The sequence below is a fragment of the Panulirus ornatus genome, chromosome 42 (genome assembly GCF_036320965.1).
Source record: "Panulirus ornatus isolate Po-2019 chromosome 42, ASM3632096v1, whole genome shotgun sequence".
NCBI classification, from domain to species: domain Eukaryota; kingdom Metazoa; phylum Arthropoda; class Malacostraca; order Decapoda; family Palinuridae; genus Panulirus; species Panulirus ornatus.
In genome coordinates, this window is record NC_092265.1 from 12,608,198 (window position 1) to 12,622,044 (window position 13,847).

General features: G+C 38.4%; 1 protein-coding gene across 5 annotated transcripts in view; it reads left to right on the top strand.

Moving 5' to 3' along the window:
• egh (beta-1,4-mannosyltransferase egh) overlaps positions 1–13,847 on the top strand; it is a 147,596-nt gene that overhangs the window by 10,129 nt on the left and 123,620 nt on the right. For 3 of the 5 annotated variants that reach the window (XM_071686555.1, XM_071686554.1, XM_071686552.1), the window contains one exon: positions 7,118–7,154. The exons of the other annotated variants lie outside the window; for them this stretch is intronic. The gene's annotated coding sequence lies outside the window, so the exon portion shown is untranslated. The remainder of the gene's footprint in view (positions 1–7,117; positions 7,155–13,847) is intronic. 5 annotated transcript variants of the gene reach the window in all.

Here is a 13,847-nt window from a genome sequence, read left to right on the forward strand (position 1 = left end):
TTTAATGATAAGGGTTATGGGCATCAAGGTAAATGTTGGATTAATTTATGTAGAAGTATGTGAAACATCTACACAATAATCAGCCTCGCCTAACCTTCCCTGCTAGCGAAATTTATTTGGAAATGTACATCACATGAATGAGCATCACACAAGTGACGATAAATATCAGAAGCAAACAACAGATTGAGCCATTTTCATATGAAAAATCCTAGAAGCTGTGGTTCCAAACTTTCTCTCAAAAATTAAATTCATATTGGAACTGTAGGCTTGGAAAACTGTTGAATAGAATCCCTAAAACCAAAAGGTGTAATAAGCACTGAGAAAATATCTTGAACATCATGGGTTCAAAACTTCATGTTGCATGTGGACATTAGAATCATGGGTAAACGATGGAGAAATTTGAGAAGTTCCTGGATAAGTATTTGTTAGATGTACCAGATCAGCTGGGCTTTAATGGCTATGTGGATGTGCTGGCCTTGGCTTTTAAGAGCTTGGTCAACAGTGTCCAAGCTGAGCAGTTTGGACCCAGCCTGACGTGTAGGGTTGAAGACCCCTGAAGCCTTTGCATGGTAGCAGCCAATCATGCCATTCCAAATCAATAGATAATAAGGTTGCAGGACCAAACTGAAACACTACGTACCTTATATCAGTTTTGAAAGCTATTCGGTAACTCAAAAGCTTGGCTTGAGGCCAAGTAAGTTTAACTACATTGGCTATGTAAGACCTCACCCTACAGGCCCCAGAAGCAGTATCCCAAGGTTACATCACAAGTGAAGTCACCTTTAGTGAGGCTGTTGTCAGGAGTACAGTTTCGTTGAAGAACTTGTCACTCCAAAGGAGTCACCATTACCCTGCTACTGGAAGTAGTACAGCCTTTGGCTGCAGGTGCCTCTAAAGATTTCATGGGTACTACCAGGCCTCTTTATCAAGAAGTCCAGGGTAACAACAGGACTCTTTATCTGAAAGAGGTCCAGGGTAACAACAGTACTATCTTTCTTAGAATGAGAACCTTAGCTAATTATGCATAAATAATTCAGAAGGTAAAATGTGTTGATGACTGCCTCAGGACCTCTTCCTTGAAAGGGTCTTGGAGTAGCTCCAAGATGCCTTTTCAAGAAGCTCCTCCAGCTCCAGGGCAACTAAAAGGGGAGGGAGAGGGGTGCTGGAAATCCTCCCCTTGTGTTTTTAATTTTCCAAAAGAAGGAACAGAGAAGGGGGCAAAGTAAGCATATTCCCTCTAAGGCTTAGTCCTCTGTTCTTAACGCTACCTCGCTAATGCGGGAAATGGCAAATATGTATGAAGAAAATGTAAAAAGAAGATATATATATATATATATATATATATATATATATATATATATATATATATATATACACACACACACTTATAATTACTGTCTCCCGCGTCAGCGAAGTAGCACAAGGAAACAGACGAGGAATGGCCCAACCCACCCACATACACATATATATATATATATATATATATATATATATATATATATATATATATATATATATATACATCATCGCCCATACATGCACATGTACATTTCATTGTATACATACATATACATATAGACATATACATATATACACATGTACATATTCATATGTGCTGCCTTCATCCATTTCCGTCGCCACCTTGTCTCACACATACGCCCCCACCCCCTGCGTGCACAAGGTAATGCCATGAAATGACAAAAAAGGCCACACTCGTTCACAATCAGTCTCTAGCTGTCATGTATGATGCACCAAAACCTCAGCTCCCTTTCTACATCAGGCCCCACAGAGAGGATTGCAAGGAATAGCATGAATTGGAATGATGTGGTATACTGGGGTCAATGTGCTGTCAGTGGGCTGAACTAGGGAATGTGGGGCATCTGGGCTGGGCCGTGGATGAGGAGCTGTGGTTTTGGTGCTTTGCACATGACAGCTGGAGACTGAGTGTGAGCGAATGTGACCTTTTTGTTTGTTTTCCTGGCGCTACCTCGTGGAAGTGGGGTTCGTGATGCTGTTTCCTGTGGGGTGGGATAGCAACAGGAATGGATGAAGGCAAGCAAGTATGAATATGTACATGTGTACATATGTATATGTTGATATGTATATGTGTGTGTATGGGCATTTATGTATATATGTGTTTATGAGTGGATGGGCCATTCTTTATCTGCCTCCTGACATTAACTCGCTGACACAGTAAACAGCAATTAAGTATATTTCGGTGCATTACACATGATAGCTAGAGACTGAATGTGAACGAATGTGGCTTTTTTTGTCTGTTATCCTTGCACTACCTTGCTGAGGCAGGGGGTAGTGATGTTGTTTCCTGTAGGGTGGGGTAGTGCCAGAAATGGATGAAGGTAAGCAAGTATGAATATGTACATGTGTATATGTATGTATATATGTGTATATGTTGAAATGTATATGTATGCATATGTGCATGTGTGGGTTTTTATGTATATATATGTGTTTATATGGGCCATTCTTCATCTGTTTCCCGGTGCTACCTCACTGACATGGGAAATGGCGATCAGAGATAATAATGATAAATATGTATTTCCCACGTTTACCATCTTTGTGTAGCAAAGTAGTACTAGAAGCAAAAAAAAATTTCTCATGTGCTTATATTGAAAATTTTTAATGTTTTTAGAATCAAATTTGTAAGGGTTTAATATATGTACCTATATCTCAATTGTGGCAGGTGCAGGGATTCATGTAAACCATTGCTAAGTGGGGTACAGTGTATTTTTGTTTTGTTGTAATTGATCTTCTAGTGGATTGCAATCCTTCAGATTGTAAATCAGATTTGATGGAAAAAAGGGAATGTCATAACTAGATCATGAATATTCATATTGGCATATTGCAATAAGCCAAGCCTCTAAGTGACATAGGAGTCAAGTTAGAGACATTCTTTGTGTCATAATAAATGTTGTAAGGTGACATGGGAATTATCACTGCAGTATTAGGTTAGATATGGATTGATTTAGAGGTAGATGTTGCATGGTGATACAGACATGGAAAACTACATAGTTGTCTGTTATGGCACGACAGTTCAGACCTAGTAACGTGGGGGTGACAAGTTGCATGCCAATACTGACAGTGACCTGTTCTAATTTAAGGTGGCAAAGTGAGACTCAGAAAATTATGTCAGTTGTTGCATGTGGTTACAGACTTGGAAAATGATGTTGAATGTGATTTGGCACAGTGATACAGCACAGAACAGTAAGATATTGGAAAGGGATACAGACATGGGGATCTATGTGATTATTAGAATCAGATGTAGCACACAAATTGTGGAGAGTGATATGGTATACCAGGAATCAGATTTTCCATAGTGGTAATGGCTGGGGTAGTGACATCATGAAGCTAAGTATGGCACAGTGGTAGACATAGAAAGTGACATAGCAAAATCAGTTGTTGCATGATAAATGGATTAACATGTGTCAGGGTGATGAATGCTGATATAGACACTACAGAATTGGATGTGTAATGTGTTGCTTGTCGCTTCCTTATTCAAGTATTGGTTTGTCTTTTGCTCTCAACAGATAGCTGCTGAATTACCTGTTTGCTAGGTCATTCAGCACTTCATGGGTCAATATGACTCTATGGTATTGTGTGAGCTTTTGCAGCTTGAGAATTAAAACTAACTTCCTTAATGCTAGACTTTGGAATTCTTTAATTTCTGTTTTCTTGACTTTTAGCTTTTTGTTTTAAGAGCATTTTTATACGAAAATGTCAGTGCCTAAAGAGTATTCTTCCCTGTGCAATATTAACTTTACCTAAATGTTTTTTACAGTTATTTTTGCAATTATTTTGCAATTTTGCAATCACAGTTATTTTAGTCTAATTCTGCATGCATGTTAGGAATGACATCAACCAGTCAGCAAATGCATCTTTAAATCATTTGTAGAATTCTATCATATTTCAAAGGTTTTGAGTTCAAACATCACAGGTGTCAGGCACTGACCATGATTGGTAAACATAAATTTTTGGCAATAAAGATTATGCCTTCCTGTAAGTAGAGCCTGTCTTAGATTAGGGGCTATATTATTTCCATGACTTGGTCGTCTTAGACCAAACTGATTGATTACTCGCTAGGTTATTTAGGTTGTTTAAGGCCATAGATTGATAGATTGTAGGCATGTGTACTTTTCACAAGACTGGACAATACATGTTCAGTTTGTTTTTCAAGTTTTCAAATGGCATTCCATAATGTTTCTGATAATTTTCATAAGGTAGTTGTTTAATGCTGTTTTGTCTTAGAGTTTCAATGGTACTTTGATTTTATTGGTAGCATTTTACAAAGTCCTCCATACCTGTTCTTGTGAGCAAAGAATGACTTTTTTAATGTAAACATGCCTCTCAGGATTTTCCATAGGTGAATTATGATGTATCGTGCTTATACATGTTAGGTTCACCATTGGCATAGTAACCACAGATGCTGTTAAACATTTCATTTTAATTGATTCTTGTTCAGTTATATTTAACCTTTCCTAGCTTAATAAATTGTTTGCCCCATATATTTTTAAAGGCAATACACAGTCAAAGTTTATTGTGGGTACAAGCATATGATGCTCTCAGAGTAAAATCATCTTACATTTGGTTGATAAGACTAGAGTTTCTAGTGGTATGTTCCCCAGCAACCTGCCTCATTGTGCCTTAGGCTATCTTCAGGGAAGGATGCTCTTTCTTCACTCTCCCTGGCTGCCACTTCATTTTGGGAATTTTGCTCTTGGAAGATATTCAGCTTTTCCTTTCTAATGAGGAAAAGGCTTGAATTCTCACTTGGAAGCACCAAAATGTGGGTAAGCAAGAGATTTCTAGTGCCTCACTTCATTCAGGACATCAAGATCCTTTGAACCCAAGACATGGACCAAGAATACTTTAGAAACCTTGTCAATTTCATGCCCAGACATCTGGAGATAGAAATCAGGGCCAAAGGAGAGATGGCATGTCAAGTTCCTTTGAAAATGCATGGGGAGGCAGACAAGGTTTTTTGTAGACTGTTATTATACTGTAACTTTGTTGTTTTTATCAAACTTTCATGAGTAGAGGTTAAATGAACTTTGGAACAGCCTTTTTTTTTGTAGTAGCTGACATGTTGCTTAGATTTTTTTACCCCAGTCATGGTCATCTTGGATGAGATGAAGAGGAAAAGATGTGGTATCATAACGATCAACCTTGATGTGGTTGGTGTCCACACACAAACTGTGGGAAGCAATTGCCAGTTATATCGTAGTGGGTGGGACAAATACAGAAAACTCACAGAAACAGTGGCTGAAATACTGTCATACCTGTGAACATAGCAGATGGAAAAGGATGGTTGAAGAAAAATTACAGCTGGAGAGTAAATTAGATGGAAGGATTTTGATTCCTTTGGTTAAAGAAAGGTTGAATAATATCTTCCTAGCAATGCTCACAGTGCTCCATACTTGGGAGAATGAGGCCTCTGTAGAAATTTTTGGCACCCATACAATACCCCAAGCTTTTTAGAAGCAAAGTTTGCATGTTCATTTTGTTGGGTTCTCATGACTGAGTGAAGGGTTATATGTCTGTGGATGCTTATCATTTTGTGCTAATATCTGTTTGTGGAATTTGAGATATTGCTGCAATTAGAATAATTATATTATCTTTAATATAATGCCGATTAAATGATGTTAAGACAATCTTGTAAAATGCGAACTAGACTGAGTAGTACTATTGTTGTGCTTGGGATGGATGCATGTGTGCTGCATTCCTCTGTTCTCCTACCTCTGCACCAATAGTTGCTAGTGCTACTTGTTTGGAAAACTGCACCGCAGATAGACAAGACTAAAAAGAAAATTTAAACCAGGAAAATATAATTTGATTTACCTAACCCTTATTTTTTCCCTACTATCATCTTGTAGAGGTGGTACATAGAGTATCCTTTGTTTAATTGTGTATCTATACTTCCATTCATTCATTCATTGTGAACTTAAATTTGTGGCTAATGACTGCTGTCATGCTGGATTTTCATATGGCGCGTCATTCTTGATTTTTCTATTCATAAGTCAGGTTTTGTTCAAATAGGTGTTGTTGCTAAGTCATGTTAGAGTTTATTAAATTTAGCAGTTTCTTAATTTCATTGATCCATACCTTGCATTCGGAGATAGGGACAAACTACACTTTTGTGTGTGTAACCAAGATCTGTGGAATGCAATGTAGAATTTGATCACTAATTTAGCCAGTTTGATCAGTTTAGTCAGTTTGATCAGATTTACCATTGTTTTTCATTAAATTGATTTTAGCTAAGGTCTGAAAACATATATTTGATTCATGCTGCTTTTTATGCATCCCTAGATTTAGTTTTTGACCTGTACTTTTGCTGAATCAAATTGTCTTTGGTCAGACGCTTTGAAATTACGTATTTATCAATCCTTACCTGAACCATGAAATTCAAACCAACTCTAACCTTCATGTTCCTGTCTTAAATATAGTGACTAGCTATTAGGTATTAACTTTGGTAAATTGTGTTAGATTATGACTAATATGTTAATACTGAATTCATTTTACTGATCTGTTGAAGATGGAACCAGGTTATCAATATAGCTTATTCCCTAGATTGAAATGGGTGATCATGAGCTTTATAGATCTCACTGGATTTTGATAAAACTCATTTTTCTTGTAATTGATTCTCAGCTCAAGTTTTGAGTTAGAACTGAACTGTCCATCATTAGTTATATGAATCCTGACAGGCATGTGCATAGGGAAGGATTTTGGGGGGCCCAAATACCAGCCCTCATGCCCATTGGTGCCTTTTTTTTCTTTTTATAAGAACCTGACCTTTTACTACTCTCTGTATGGTATTGCATACAGATATATGTCTTGAGCAGTTTTTTGTATCACCTGTATAGTTAGACAGGCACTTGGGAACACTGTCCATTGTTAGGAGTCACACTTTAACCTTTAACTGAACATAGCATCATAAGAATGGTTTAACCAAGCTTATAACAAGTGTTTTTGATAATTCCAGAACAACAGAGGTCCAAATAAATGGAACTATAGGGAATGATTAAGACTGAAAAGTTTTTTATATTTATAGTATATGTCCGACATGTTTGCAATTACATTACTAATGCATTTTGTTTATCCATCACAGATCCAGTCTTTTTAAATCTGGACTACTTCAGGCATCTGTGAGTAATGGGTTCATAATTTGGATTGGCTTCATTAAAGTCCATGTCTGCCTCACAGTATGTGAACCACACATTAAAATTATTTTCACTTTTTTGACTTCGGACAACTGCATTATCCTCACTCCTCATGAATCTATAAAAGAAATATTGATTATTGATTATTCTGTATGGTTCCATTTAAAAATGACCACACAGTATGTTGCCACCTTGTGTCATATCATTCCCAATGATTGTGCTACAATTAGGACAACACAAGTCATAGTTGTTTACTAATTTAACGTAAATGATACTGTATTTAGCCCTAGTTTCTTGAAACGTTAAAAATTCCATTGTTGAGTTTTTTTTATTAAGAATTACATTTCACTCATGAGCCTTTTTAGTTCACTTGACAAAACCTTTTTCTATCTATTCTGTATCTCTGATGCCAGTTCCCTCCAGGACTTCCCATGAAGGGGTGGCCATGGCAGAAGAATCTCCACTTATCACGCTCCGTACCTACCTCCCTCGCATACACCATTTTATGCATTCTTCCACCATTTCTCTCTCCAGTATTCTTCCACTCTTTTTGTCCTGTCACAGGTGGTCCTCCACTCACATCAACCCCTTTAATTGTACAGTCATACACTCTCATTGTAAACTCCCAGCCCTGCATTCTTTCCACTTTCCCAAACTACCTTAAAAGTATTATATTTCACCCACTCTACCACTCCAAATTCATTCCCTTTGCTTTCCCTGCTGTACCACATCTTTCATACACCCCTTCATTTCTTTCCTCATTCCATCTAGTCACACCACATGCTTTTCTCAAATAGCTCATTTCCACAACCTGGATTTTTGACCTGTGTGACTCATTCCTTGTCCAAGTTTTGGTTGCATAGGTCAGGGTTGGAAGGACTTACTGTTCCTTAATCCTCTCTTTACTTCCATACTTACACCTCTACCCTTCATTATTCTATTAAGGGGCCTTTTAGAGGAAAATGATATGTTTTTCTTTTTTATAAAGGATTTGTCCTCAACAAAGATTTTTTAACATTTGCTTACCTTGATGCTTTTTTTTTTTTTTTTTTTTCATTACCCCTTCTGTTACATTTAGAGATGAAACAAAATTTCACAGACATACTTTTACATTTGTCTCATTTTTTCTTGATCACTGGCTGTATTGAATCACTCTGGGTTTAACTGGGCAATGAGAAATTCATGCTTTAATTATCAGCTCTTTGAAAATGGAATTGTACTTTTGTATGTCTTTTATGTAAGATGGTAGACTTTGCTTAATTATGTTGAATTCTAGTTGTAATTGCAAAAATAATTAGATAGTAAGACTTGATGATTGATGATTTTTAACACTTTGATGTAGCTCTTCCTTAACTGAAAATTGAGATGGTACTCATATTGCCTCAACGTGGTGGAAACATAACAATCCCATGCATTGTAATGCTTTGTTATATGTTTTATCCTGAATTTATGTATGATAGTAGTAAAAGAAACTGCAGCACATGAGTTACTGATAAACAGGATGGTTAATTGATTCAGTATTTCTGTTTTCATTGCTTGAGTCAAGCAAAACAAAAATGTAAAATTTGAATTTTGTTCTGCAAGACTGTCAAATCCAATAAGAAACATGTAGTATATTTGGTAAGTATAAGTTTAATGTAGCATTCCTCTTATGAATCTTTTGCAGTCTCCCAAATGCTTGTAGATATAAAGATAAAATGGAGCCATGAAAAGATTTTTTTTTTATTTTTGTTATACAAGAAGATAGTTTTGTACTCTTTACTGCCCAGTCTTTTAACATTGTATAAATGTACCATGTTACCTCAACCTTTATGCTTACACCTACACAAACCTTATCCTAAACCAGGTATACATTTATCAACCAGTCCCAAGGGACACCTAGGTTAGGTGTGGGTATTGCTATGCCCATGATTGAAACTCATGCAGGCCTGTGTGTGTTACCCCAGTAGTGGGATATGGGGGAGATGATCCTGTTGTATGATTTAATCCAAAATCTACTGTATGTTTATCCTTCAATTCATTTTTAACCATCTAAGAGGACCCAGTCAGATCATGCAGAAATTCTTGACTTTTGATATAAAAGGTGGTACATGTAATTGTCAGACTATATTTATATATTTTCTTTTTATATGTAATGTATGTTTTGCTGAATACTGCATGTAAAGGAATTGTGCTATTCTAATAACTTTAGTATACATCCCTATGGAGTAATGGTTTTATTTTGCCTGAAGAATACATTTCAGAGTCTGGTAGATAAGCTTATCTTCCTTTTTTCATGATTGGCATAGTGCAGTATGAAGCATACCAGATTATTTTCTATTAATTTTATAAGTAATGGTAATGTTTAGACACGGACTCATTATGATTAATTTATATACACAGTGCTTAAAGATTTCACTTATAGTGTCAGTGAAAGACTAGCTCCATGGGAATGAAGTTAAGTTTCATATAGCTGTTCCTCGGTGTTTGTATTTCTGAACTCACGTCATATCTCACACTACATATTTCTTGCAAAATTCGACTATTTTCTTCTCGTGCTTTTGGGTTACAAGCGGTTTGGGACTCGGCCTTCTACTTCGTCACTGAAAGTCCGTGTAAGCGACGTTGCACCGTCTAGCTACACATCATTGTGCATGTAGGGTTGTTCTTTTAATTCTTTTGCACCCACGCATGGATCTTCATCCACTTGTTTTAAGAATATATTTAGAGTACTTTGAGGTTTTTCTTCTGGCCTTCCCAGTGTGTTTCACATGGATGGGTGTAGCGGTGCCACACTACCATTAAATTTCTTTGTCCATCGTTGTACTGATCTTATAGGCTCACACTTGTAATACTATAAGTTCCCATAAGTGGCTCATTTCTCTTGTAAAGTGCAGCTAGAGAAGCTATTTTGTCCTCTTGATTTTCCCCCTCGTAACCATCTTATCCTAAATGATATTGATAAAGTATATGTCAAGTGCTATATCGCTAATAGTCTTTGCACTTGTGCAACTGCGATCGTGTTTAAGGTATATGGGAAACTTAACGGTAATGATTACTTACCGTACTTTAATGGCTTAGGCTTTCGTAAGCATACACTGCAATGTAGAGTATTTGATTGATGGATAATGAAGTTTGGTATTTGAAATGTTCGTTTTTACTTACGAGTCAAGATCATATGAAGATTAATAGATTAGTCGTTCAGTAACGTGACAGATCACAGGCACAGGGGGATGCAAAAGATGTGCACAAGTGTTTAGTGCATCTGTAGACATCTCTGGTCCGTTTGCCGTGTGGTTGGAAAAATAATTAGGCTTTAAATGAAGCATGAGGAGGCATGGTTTTTACAGTACGTTTCTTGGTACAAGACATGTGAAGTTGTGACGTAAACTCGCTTTAGGAAAAATCAAGTCGACGTACACCATTGCAGTTCCTGGTTCGATCATTTCTTATTAAATGGTCGTGTTCGGTACACGATAAACCGTTGTGGACCTTGTCTGTACCAGTCAGTGTTAGCAAATCCTAGGATACATACGATAAAGAAAGAAAGACCAACCCAGCCCCACCTTTTTCCCATGACAGTCAGCTTGGTATGACTAGTACGTAGAATTCTGAATGTAAGAAGTTTCTTACTGGCTTACAGACGAGGATGTAAAAACCAATATATTACTTTATTTCTTTGTCTTTATTTAGCGAAACATAAATCCTAAATCGCTACAAATGAAACCGTTCGCTACTGTTAGCCAACAGCTTTTGGCAGTAATCTTGATGGCAAAGCTCTGATGTGTCGCATGTGCTTGGGCAATAATAGGAAGGTGGTGGTAACCATTTTTATGTGTTCTCACATAGGATAAAGCTGTACCCCTTTGTGAATCTTTTTATGTACATTCGCCCTCGTCATGATAACTACGTTACACCTAGAGAATTTTAAGATTTTCCAGCACAGGAATGTTCACCATTGATAGGTAAAAGAACCTGTCTTCCCAGGTTACCCTTCGAAATACTTGCTGTGGTGGGAGTGGGCTGGCTTAGGGCCATTGAAGGACTTGTTTCATGTGTTATTCAAGTGCAGGTTTGATAATCATCAAGTAATGGAGAGAGATGTTTGCCCATGTAATGCTGCGCATTAAGATTTTAAACCACTGAGGAACTCGTTTGCGTTATTATTATCATTATTTATTAATTAATGATAGGATAAGGTGTGTTTTACATTACAGCGGCAATTTAGGTCCATGTACCGACTGACTATAATTTTTTGAAAGTCTGTAACCTTATGTTACACTGGTGGGATATATTAACACGACTATTGGTTTGTGTTTGATTAAAAAAAAAAATGAAATAGAAATATGGCCATTGAAATCGATTTGCGCTAAAGATATTTAATCTTGGCTGCGTTTGGGCATCAAGTGATGGACGCTCATGTTAAACTTTGGATGTTTTAACATGGTATCTCGGGAGCACAACGGAATAACCTTTGGGTCCATTGATGGCGTGACGTCTGACCTGACCATGCTGTCGTCATACTCGACAACCGTAGCGTTGTGCTCAAGGGGATAGAAACCAGTATTGAGAGGGTGGCGCGTCACTGGTACTAGCATACCTCATACTGTTGAGGATCTTCTGTACGTATGGATGCAAAGAGGAGGACGTTTGATATTAAACTAAAGCGAATATGGTTGTGACTATAGATTCAGCGTAATGCTTAATCCTATTGTGCAATTTAAGTTTTAAAAGATTACTTTTTATAACCAAATCTCCTATAAAATGTCCATCAAAACAAATGGAATTGTGTATGGTGTATTCTTTTGTTGATTTTTCTGCAGCAAAAAAGAAAATATCTGAAATCTGGCAAAGATTTGTCGTTTGTAAAAGGGAGATTTGTCGGATTTATCTACGATTCCATTGTAGGGTGGGTGTTCTGTGTGGATGGGTTTGTTTGCCTAGTGGAAGCGTAGGTTAGCGAGGACTGTGGGATGGGCGGGTAAGGAAGGAATGTGTGATGGAGGGGTAGTAAGGAGTTTGTGTAATGTTCTTTATGAGTGAGGGAAGTGTGATTGAGAGGTAGGAAGGTGGGTGTATAATGTTTATTGTGTGATGGATGGTATTGAGTAAAGTGGCTGTGTGTGTTCATTTGGGAGGGAAAGAAGGAAGTGAGATGGAGTGTGGAGGAAGTATTTATCTTCATTATGCTGATGCTGGGTAAGGGTGATGTACGGGTATGGGGTTGACAGTGGCAGAGTAAGGCAAGTTGCGTGGGATGGCAAGGCAGTGGATGTGGTGCTGAATCAAGGTTAGGGGGCTAGCTACTGTTTGCCTGCTTCTGGAACGGTGGCAGTATATTGGTGGGGGTGTGGGATTAGAGAGGGGAAGTTAATATATTCGCACTGGTAACGTAAAGACGACCTCAACCACCTTCAGGGACGCCCTCGGGAGCTTCAGGGAATCCCTCAAACCCTTGGTTAACTCACAGAATCTTAGAAATACATTATCAAGTATTGTATAGGTCTGGAAGACCCATGGAAGGTGTAGCACTTGGTCGGAGGATGCTGTAAGGTACTTTCTGAGATACAAGCGATGCAGTGTCAGATGGCAACACTGGTTGGTGTATATATTTGCCTCAACCCTAGGTCCACCTCTCCCACCCGACGTCACGTTGCCCAACCCACATGTTCCCCAGGTTGGTTGCAAGATGAATCACTAGTATATAACCTTGCTTGGTCTGCCGAGCTGGAAACATCTTCCGTATTAAGAGTTCCATCCTGTCCTGTGACTACACCTCCCTTATAGTGGTGTCCCTCCGTCCTGTGACAGTAGCCCCGCCTGTAGAAGGGTCCACTTTTCTTCTGACAGTGAATGACACTGAGCTCGCCTCAATGTCTTCCATCCACTGATACAGACCTAACCTCCAGGTAATTTCGTCTATGTTATGTAGGCGTACAAAACAGCCAGCATTGTGGTGGAAACATTACAGCGAACCCCATCAGAAGTCAGCGACATCTCCAAGCACTGCATTCTTTCTACCACGTACTAACGTCGACGGTACAGATTGCTGTGTGATGGGAAATAACGGGAGTAGATGATAGTGATGGAACAGATGCATTCTGGGAGAAGAGAGAAGGACTGACATGGCGAATATTTGAAGGCGAAAGTAGTAAGCCTAATCTAGGATGGAGATCCGATGGACCAGTACAATTGGTTGGGAATACTAAAGGTAATAGGCAAGAGGGGAGTAAGTTAAAAAAAAAAAAATCTTGTAAATCATTGTACGCACGTACGCGTGTATAGGGAACATGTTGGTATGATGAACTTTGCAGATTGAACATGGTGGTTTGGTGAACCTGGCATAGGGAATTTGCTGGTGTGGTGATCCTAGCGTAGGGAACATGGTGGTATGGTGAGCCTGGCGTAGGGAACATGGTGGTATGGTGAACCTGGCTTAGAGAATATGCTGGTATGATGAGCCTGGCTTAGGGAATATGCTGGTATGGTGAGCCGGGCTTAGAGAATATGCTGGTGTGGTGATCCTAGCGTAGGGAACATGGTGGTATGGTGAACCTGGCTTAGAGAATATGCTGGTGTGGTGATCCTAGCGTAGGGAACATGGTGGTATGGTGAGCCTGGCTTAGAGAATATGCTGGTATGATGAGCCTGGCTTAGGGAATATGCTGGTATGGTGAGCCGGGCTTAGGGAATATGCTG